The sequence below is a fragment of the Montipora capricornis genome, chromosome 13, assembly GCF_036669925.1.
Source record: "Montipora capricornis isolate CH-2021 chromosome 13, ASM3666992v2, whole genome shotgun sequence".
NCBI classification, from domain to species: domain Eukaryota; kingdom Metazoa; phylum Cnidaria; class Anthozoa; order Scleractinia; family Acroporidae; genus Montipora; species Montipora capricornis.
Window position 1 is genome coordinate 44,636,334 of NC_090895.1, and position 10,000 is coordinate 44,646,333.

The 10,000-nt window shown below is 40.6% G+C and overlaps 1 pseudogene; it reads left to right on the top strand.

The window, feature by feature from the left end:
* LOC138029997 (NLR family CARD domain-containing protein 4-like) overlaps positions 1-8,283 on the top strand; it is a 9,900-nt pseudogene extending 1,617 nt beyond the window's left edge.
* Positions 8,284-10,000: the final 1,717 nt, after the last annotated feature.

Consider the following 10,000-nt stretch of genomic DNA (forward strand, 5'->3'; position numbering starts at 1 on the left):
TAATGAAATTTGGAAATGGCCAAAAAGCAAGATGAAAGGTCGTTCTGGGAGATACTTAAGGAATGTGCCAAGGAACCATTCCAGGCAAAGAAACAGACAGATCCTACACAGGCTGATGACACTTCAGCAGGTGCAAGTACAAGCACACACAGTCATCATATGCAAGGTAAGACAGGTAAGGGAAGTCCCTGCAGCTCTATGCCCTGCAAAAAGAAAAATTTTCAAATGTAAAGAGGTAGTGAATTGGTAAATTGATTGACATGTTTAGGAAGTCTTTGCTCTTGTCAAGCATGTAGATTAGTAGTTACACGAAGGGAAGCAACTATTTTATTTAAGTTTGTTTCACCATCATTAGGAGTATACATTATAAAGACTTTTTTCGGGTAGGAGGACCTTGGGTCCTCTTAAGGACCACCTCCCGAACGCGGTCAAGGTCGTTCTTTTTAAGGCATGTAAAATGCCAAAGAAGGGTGACTCTCCAAGGATGGTCATGTGTTGCTGAGTCATAACATTCTTCATTATTCAAGTATAAACACAACAAAAGCTCTCAATACTTCTCATATGCACTCCTCGATGTCACTATTTTAAGAAGTCAGATTTATCCCCTTGATTGCACTTGTAAACGTTTTTTCATCATCATTGTTTCATTGCAACTTAACTTACACAAGGCTGTTTTCTGACGGGTAATGTCATGCCCACTAACCAGCTCTGACTGAGTCACGAATACCTTCCTAAGGGGCTCAAATGATAATTTTTTCTTGTGTCTATTGTTTTCGTCCCTTTCCTTTTATCAGATCCTTGCTTCAGCGTTGAGATCTGCGGAGCAAAGCTTCAAGCGCACTATAAGAAAACAGCCAAAGTGCCGATATCTGCTTGGTCCAGATCGTCTCGCGTAGACATTGATCAGGTCTACACCCGACTGTCCGTAGTAAAAAGGAAAGCCACATTAGCTGGGTCAGAACAATCCGAACTTGGCCACTACAGTAACCTCTTCACCCCAAACGGGAAAGGCAATCAACCAAAGAGGATTCTTGTGCAAGGAGAGACAGGAATTGGTAAAAGCACTTTTGCGAAGAAGTTGGCAGTAGATTGGGCCCGACTTGATGAGGCACCGACATTCTCGTCACCAGTGTCGCCTGGGCCTCCTAATCTCCAGACCCTGGGTACAAGCAGTTGCTTTCAGTTTCTCTCGCGAAGGTTCCGTCGGTGGAGAGAAACACTGGGCTTTGAGGACGAGAATAACTCAAGCACAGAAGATGAACAAACAGCTGTTCTCAGGAAATCAAGCACACCAGCAAACGATGAACAAACAGCTGTCCTAAGAAAGTTCAAGCTTGTTATTTTCGTTGACCTCAAGGAAGTGTCCAAATGTCAAAGCTTTAAAGATGTCATTTATAACTCAAGACTTTTTGCCCGTGAAGACAAATGGTTAGTAGAAGGTCTTCTGAATTACATCACCAATCATCAAGATGAAGTTCTTCTGTTGCTGGATGGCTATGATGAGTATCACAGTGGACAAGAATCTCAAATCTTTGACATATTCAGTGGAAAAGAATTGAGAGACTGCTGTGTGTTGATAACAAGTCGAATTTCCAAAGCTGATGAACTCCAAGAATTCCAAGACCTGCTTGCAGAAATAACAGGATTCAGTGAGGAGGACAAACTGACGTATATAACTCGACAGCTTGGTGACGAAAGAGATGCCAGAGATTTGTATCTTCATTTGGTAGAAAACGGGCTGTTAGATCTTGCAAAAGTTCCCTTACTTTTGCTGTTCTTTTGCACGCTATGGAAGAAGGAACAGTCAGAAGGCTTCTCGAAAGCCAAAACGAGCTTATATTCAAAGATTGTCCAGCAAGTTTTAAACTACAACCCAGGAAAGGATAATTCAGAGAGCCTCAATCAAAGCGGTAAGCTGGCTTTAGAATGTCTTTTAGACGCTGACCCCGTCTTCCCGTGTGGTAAACTTTCTTCTGGAGTCATTTCATTCATAACAGCATACAAGAAGTCTTAGCAGCATGGTACGTGACTCACAAATGTATACCTGATGGAAATCTCGGTTTGATTGAAGAGCACACTCAAACCTTGAAAAGCTGACGCGAATTCAAGAACGTTCTTCTCTTTGTCTGTGGACTTAGTGATGAAGGAGCAAGGAAAGTGTTTGACCATTTGAAGTCAGTGAGAATAAACGATCCTTCACTTGATATATCAGAAGCGATACCAGATGAAGACCACAAATACAAGCCTCTAGATGACGTTGTTTGGAGACACTGGCACTTCAGTCATTTGGTTTTTGATTGCTTTGAAGAGGTACATTCAAAAAGAAAGCTTGCAAAAGTTTGCATTGATTGCTTTGGCGGGATAACAGTTCTCACAGAACCACCCTCTTACCTTGCGTTATTGTTTTCCGGTGTGAATTCCTGGACTTTTATTTTTGATCCTTTTAAAGTGTTTTGGCAGAAAAATAGCGTTGCGACTCTTCACAAGGTGGTAAAAACAGTAAACTGCCTCGATGCCCCAATGAAGATAACTGAGAATTCTGAAAGTGTTCGCCTGGGAGTATTTTTGAGAAAATTCCTCGACGTTGAATGGCAAATGTATTGTAGTTTTTCATCAGTCCTTCATATCCACGACGGTGATGTCAGTGTTTATTTCAGAGACTTAGTCCTGGCTTGTGCTGCCCATGCCAGACTATTCACTGAGAGTGCACAGGCTGCTGCTTTACCGTGTCAGTCGGTAAGCTTGGTTCCACAAAAGACGTCTCTTAAGTTCTTAAGTACGTTTCGTTGTTTTGGAATGGAAAGCAATGCAATGAAAGATGTTGGTGCTGTAATCAAAAATTGCACCCATTTGATGAGTATCGACGTTCGATGTGCGGAAGGCAGTGGTTGCGAATTTTTGCAACGGGTCCCAAACCCTAGCAAGTGCGATTTAAAACTGATGTCAAAAGGAACTGAAGAACTCGCTGAATTTTTGCCAAGTTTTGAAAACATCACAGAACTTTGTATTTCCTTTGATAGGTGCTGTGCTGAGAGAGCAATCGTGAGGTTGGTTTCCAGTATCACGCACAAGAGCCTCGTTTACCTGGATCTAGTTGAAATCCACCTGACTCCAGCAGTTGCCGCAGCGCTCGATCTTTCCCTCCCGAGGTTGTCATCCTTACAACATTTCTTTTTACTTGGCACAGGTGATACCAGTTTAAATGTTGAAGACATGTTGGCCCTTTTTGGCAGAATAGACAAAGAAATGCCGTTGAAATCGTTGACGTTCAGCCGTGTCAGTGTTAGTGGGAGTCTCAATCCATTTACCAGAAAGCTTTTCTTTTTTCCGCATTTGACAATACTAAACCTTGAATGGTTGGATTTGGATGAAAATGACCTGCAAGATTTGGAAACGTCCGTTAGTGATATACCAAACCTGTGTAACCTGACCTTGAGCGGTAACGTATTGGATCACTTGCAAAAAACCCTCACCTCATTCTTAATGAAACTTGGTGAAATCAAGTACTTTGGTTGCCGGGACTGTAAATTGTCAGGAGAAACTTTACGAATTCTTCAAGAAGCACTTCCCCATTTATTCATTTTTACGAACTCCATTGTGGAGTGACTGACTAAGGCATTGACCTCGTTCCAAATGCTGTGCTACAAGCAAGCAAAGTTTTGAGTATTTGAATTGATTATGATTTCGTTTCCTTGCCTTTTAACTGCTCCAATTGGCCATCAGTAATTTTGTCCCCAAGAAAGTTTCTGGCAATCCAATTTCCACACGAGCGTGCAACGTAAATGAAGCGCCTGTCAGAATAGTGTTACCATTCAAGGATCAGAGATCGCGGGCCAATTCCGCGCGAAGACAACTTGGGGAACTTGGCCGCAAAATTGGAATTGATATTTCCCCGTGTATGCAAGTCGTACGATCGGGCACGAGATCAACCAAAGGAAAAGAAGCCGCCGATTATTAACCAGCAACGCGTTGTTTACTACTACAAGTGCATGTGGTTTGTGTGATGCAAACTGTGTCGGGTATACGTGCCGGCACCTCTATCAGCGCATTGAGAAAGACAAAGGATCGTCTTCAATCGGAAATCACATTAAAGAGCAACATAGAACATAGCCTGCGAACGCAGACGTATTTCTGGCGGTCGTTTCTCTCCGCCGGAAATACGTCTGGGTTCGTAGCCTACATGGAACAGTCCCAAGTGACATATATCGTGATTTTAAGATCTTAAGAAAGTGCCAAAGTAAATTCGACTGCCTGATCCACGAAATGCTCTATATAAAGGAGCTTAAGCTAACTTTGAACAAACAGTCAAAGTCAATCCAGGTAATGTTATTTATATAGTTTTCTATAGTATTTTATTAATTTATCACTTACAATTTCAGCGCTTGTATTTACATATTTTATCGTTTGACATTCTCACGCCCTATTTTCTACCTATATTTGTATATTTTATTCGCTTTTTCTACAACTTGAAAATGATCTCAGGGAGATCGAAAGGTCGTTTTTGACCGCTAGTTTTTATTCTGAAATTTAATTACAATTTTTTTTAAAAAATTACGAAGAAGAACCAGAGTGCAGCTTAAAGCAACGGATCTGTCAATTACCGGTTTAGCCGGATCGCGCAGACCTCTTCAGGAAGTCTAACAAGATATAAAGCGGCGGGAAGTGCTTTAAAACAATTTAAGCTAAATCGTGAACCTTAAAAATACAACTTTGCTCCATTATACCGACTGAAGAGGACTTTCGCATTTCCTACTTATAGTGCCAGAGATGATGGCGATGAAAAAAGTAAACTTGAATTTGTTTGCAGAAGCGCAAAAATCTTTGTAGACAAAAATTTTTCAGTCTCTCCAGAAAAATACTCAATAGTTCCCCAGGTAAGCAAGCAAGCTACCTTGAAAACATGGGATTCGAAGGTTAGAAATTTAGAAATTTTTAGCTTGCATGCGTTCTCGTCCAATTCCTTGGTTATTATCAGAAGCTGATGTGCTTCTGTTATTATTGATCTCATTTAACGACCACGGAAGATAACATATGGTTCCGTGTTTGATGTAGTAATGTTGATTAGGAATATTTCAACGTGGCAGTGGAACCCTCAAATCAGCTGCAATGAAATTTATGAAAAGTACGAACTACCAGGCTTTTGGTCTCTATGTCAAATGCGTTGATAAAAGTGTTACTTTTGAAATGAAACCAATTTTTTTTTCTCCAAGAAAAGAAAAGCAATATTGGTGTAGCATTACAAGTATTTTGTTGAAAGCGCTCAGAAGTTGGCTGAAGGCATTTATCACAAATATAATAGGTAGCCAGTATAGATAATTTTTACCAAAGATGACTCTAAAAGACACAACATATATTTTATATTTGGTGACTTTTTTGTGGATAATGAAAAAGAAAGGAAGTGAGAGATCACTGCCATTTCACAGAAATTTGTGCATGGAGGAATATCACCCAATGCTTGCATGCAACTTTTTGTACTGAAAGCCAAAGGTACTTCCCATCACAACCTCTCTGGTTATTATTCACCTCTTTTTATAAAAACTGGCTAGTTTTAAGTATTTTATGGTGAAGAGGAGACTGGAAGGTTTGGAGCCCATCAAACTGTATTGCTAAGATTATCGTGTTCTTTACTTAAAGACAGATGTTGGCAGATTGTGTTGAAACTTTCGAGAGTTTTGACTTTCCCGAGTTATGAACTTGATACAAATTGGAACTTTGTGTTGCGATGCTGCACTTAAGATTTATTGAAACAAACGTATATTCAAAGTGTGGGTTATAGACGGAAAATAGAAGTGCTGTGGTGAATTTTTGCGTTTTGACTCGATTCCGATCGGGTCATTCTGCGGGATCCCGTGGAGATCGGGTTTGGATTAACAGTGAACATTTTGTTGAACTCAACTTCGTAAAGCTTGTTCTTCATGCTTGCGCTTATATCTCCACGTAAAACGCTCTCCTCACAAGTAAATGCCTGTATGTAAATAGTCTTAAACTGATTTTGTCCAATTTTGATTGATTTTTTCTCTCATCTGAGAAAAAGGAATAGGAGCGAAGTGATATAGAGCGTCACCATTTTGAATGTCTATGCAAGTCTGTTTTGTTTGGGTTTGTTTCATTACAGGGCGATGATCTCAAAAATAAGGACCAATATTTTCATCGGGGCTGTCTGAGTGAATGAATGTAAGATTATAGGCCTGCAGCGCGTGCATGAATTACGAAACTAATGTAGGATTTTCTTGAATTTCAACAATTGATGTCCATTGTACAGTTATTCTGTTTGCGGCCCATTTGTCGCTTTCTTTTACTTTGCAAGAGCAATGGTCAACCGCAACAATGGCGTTAACATTGGTGGCATTCTTTCCTAGAGTGCTTTGTGGCTTTGTGAGTCACGAGAAACAGTAAAAAAAAATTATTTTTGCAAAAATAATTACATGTACTATACAATACCAGCCTACTGCACTTCTCAAATGTACGCAATGCGTGCCTATTTTTTGGATCAAGCTATACCTGCAACTGTTCGTCGCATGGTAACTAGCGCATGCTCACAGTTGATAAGTTCCAATCAACCTCGTTCCCAGGGTCTTCTCGGCTTTCAATATGGCGGCGGGTCGGGAGAAGACCCTGGCACACAGTGAACTAAAAAGACCGCTGATTGGCCCTTTTCTCACAGGAACTGTGATTGGTTTAATTAATTAATGCCGAAAGAAAGATGGCGTCTAGTGAGGAGAGCCAGAAGAAGAACAGAATTCGTGTTTCATTATTTTCAAAATTGTAGCTGTCCCGTACGAAGCAGCCGCAAATTAACAAGCATAACAGTCAAAAACAATTCGCCTTTTTTTCACGTTGCTCGGTGATCTACATCAGGCTTCGATTCCACTTAAAGCTACGTTGGCTTTTCACGTACGCTTACTGTGCACCTTAAACCTCACAGGGCCCGGTTGTTCGAAAGCCGATTAGCGATAATCCTAGATTAAAAAATAACCAAGGAGTTTATTTCTCTACTCCCACAGGCTGTTCAACGCTGACATTCGGCAAAACTTTACATTAGAAGAAGTCAATCTTGAAAAACAAAAATAAGCAAAAGAAACTTTCACCAAAAAGTTGAAAACATGAAACAAATGTTGTAGCTAATCCCGGATTAAGTTAATCGGCTTCCGAACAATCGGGCCCTGGAATAACGATATCTGGATAAATAAAAGGACATAATGGTGTTTGATATACGTAACGGTAATGAAGTGATTTTATTTACCTTTACGTTTTGGTTGATTTTGGCGCCTCACAATTGTAATTCCCTAACGCGAGCATCGTTACTGTTGTTCTATGCTTTCACCATGTCAGATTGTGTTACAAATTATAAAATTGTGCAATAGGGCTCATAGATGATTGATCTGGTTGTTTTAGCAGTTGTATGTGACGCTCTTGACTCGTGTGGCAGCTGCAATGAAGGCGGGTATGTTAAATACAGGTCACATTCTACGGGTCAAGACTAGAAGTCGCTGCTCCAATAGTCAACAACTAAGCCAAAAGTTTCCCCGAGACCTGAAACAACATTTTTGTTGAGTGATTAGCGCTAGGAGACACTTTTGGTGTTGTTTATTTATCTGCAGCACAGTGACATGTACACTCACCTGTGGAATGTGACCTGTGTTTTAGTTTTTATCACACCGGAGCGCTCACTTTCAGTGTTGGAGAGTCTTTAGTCTACCTATACAGCCGCCCTTCTTCACTCACGGCCAACCCGAGGACGGGAGGCGAGAGGACCCGTCCTGCTGCCCGTCCCTCGGGTTGGGGGTCAGAAACGAAGGGTCGACTGTTGTCACGTGTTCGTTCTCGACCAGCGATGTAAAATTTCGTGAGATGTGTGGACTGAAAACCTTCTGGGGCCCAAGTGAAGATTCTCTCCGCGGTATATTAAGTATTTGAATTTGAAAAAATTCTCCCAAGTCAGTTGTGTTACCAAGTTCTTTTATCTTTCTTTGTTCTTTGGCAAGAGTTTTATCGATAATTTAAGAATTAAGTTAACATACGTAGGCTACGTAGCTCAGTTGTTCTTTTCATTAAAAAGTTCATTTCAGTACTTCCCGTTTTAGAATTGAAAACTTCGTCTTCATCTGGTTCTTACAGGCAAATCAATCGTAAGACGTATTTTGATCTATAATTCGTCTAAACACCGTATTTATATCTAGACGAATTGCAGACAAAATATCCGTCTTAGACGAGTTATTCGTCTCTGGTATAAATTGGGCCATTAAAACATTCAACTTTGATCACCCACAAGCATAATAAATGTCATTTGTTGAGTTTCAAGCCTCATCAGTGTGTCCCATTTTGAATGACAGGCTCTCTTTAATCAGATCTCCCCTTCACACATTCAGTCTCAAAGGACAGACCTGAACGCGAAAAGGTAAGCAATTAAGAACCTTCGCATATTCGTTTTTTGATCTCTGTATCTTTTCCTGGAACCAACCCCCACTCTTCCTCCCCCCTTCCCCCCCCCCCCCCCCCCCCCGGCCTCAGAGAATGTCTGCGAGGTACCCAGTCCTCCTCTTCTCTAACAAACCCTCACTTCCTACTAAACGATCAGTAAAATGCGGCTCTTGCGAAAACAAATCAAACTCTTCCTTATAAAAATTATTTTTCATTCATTCATTCATTCATTCATTCATTCATTCATTCATTCATCCATTCATTCATTCATTCACATCAAAAATGAATGTTTTTGCCAAGGCAAAAATTCTGCTTTACGCTTTTAAAAAGCGCACGAAATGCGCACGTAATAGGCCTTTTGCAACTAACGATCACATGGTACAAAATCCGCCATGCTGGAGGGCAAGCTCATTATTATTGCCCACTGGGACATTAAAACAAAGGCAAGTCAAGCTTGACTGGTTCAGGTCTCTTTGTTTTAATGTCCCAGTGAGGGCATAATGATGAGCTTGCCCTCCAGCATGGCGGATTTTGTACCATGTGATCGTTAGTTGCAAAAGACCTATTGGCCGGGTTTTTTTTCAGTCTTCAAATTGAAAGTTACATTGCTGAATAATTCTTCTTTAGTCTTTCATTTTCCAGCTTCACGTTTTTTGGACCAAATGCATTTCCTCTTTGAGGGAACACCAGTTACCAGAGGCTGGCAAAAAGAGGCTTTGCGTGACGAAGTAGCAGGGTAATTGGCCACATCAGCGTGAGGAATGCGCGACAACCGATCCCCTTTGATAAAAGTGGAAGTGGGTGGGAGAGGGAGTTAAAAGAATAACTTGCATGGGGGATCAGAGGTTAGGAGATTAGCTCACAGTTATATGTTTAAGAAGAATACTTGCATAGTCAACAAAGGTTTGTGAGGCGGGGCCTACGGCTTATAGTCCCCATTCGAGAAGACTTGAAAGTCTTAACATACAAAAGTAGCACTTTCTGCTTAGTTATTTGTTGGTTCGGCCTGGGTGTGAACCCGCGACCTCCCCCACAGTAGTCCGATGCTCAAAAAAACTGAGCCAACAGGTCGTAAATTGCTTACTCGCTGCTCTCTTGTTGACTGTTTGTCGGATCGAAGTTGCACCTTGTGTTATTTGCCACCTTTGTCTTTTCTTTTTCTTTCTCTTGCAAACCATCTAAAGTGCCCCTCGTGTAATTTTTATTTAATATATAACTCGAACAAAGTGTAGGCTACCCTTAGCCTCTCGTTTACCATATATATAACCCCTTTGTCAAACATACAGGTTCAGAGGAGAATGAAGACAATATGTCTTAGTTTGTAAACAGACTTTTCTTATCAGGCGGCCAAAATAAATATATATCAATAACAATTCATAGAATATAGAGCTCGGTATATATTCAGGTTCAAGAGGTGATATATATATAAACCTAAAAATTAACATTTGTAAACTTTTCTTAACAAGTGGATTCAAAGAGCCCTACGAAGATATCGGGTTGGAGGTAAGTCGTCCTTTCTTGCTTGATATTGATTGTCGCTTCAACATTGAATTTTTAAAGTGAAAGTTAAATTTTCAAG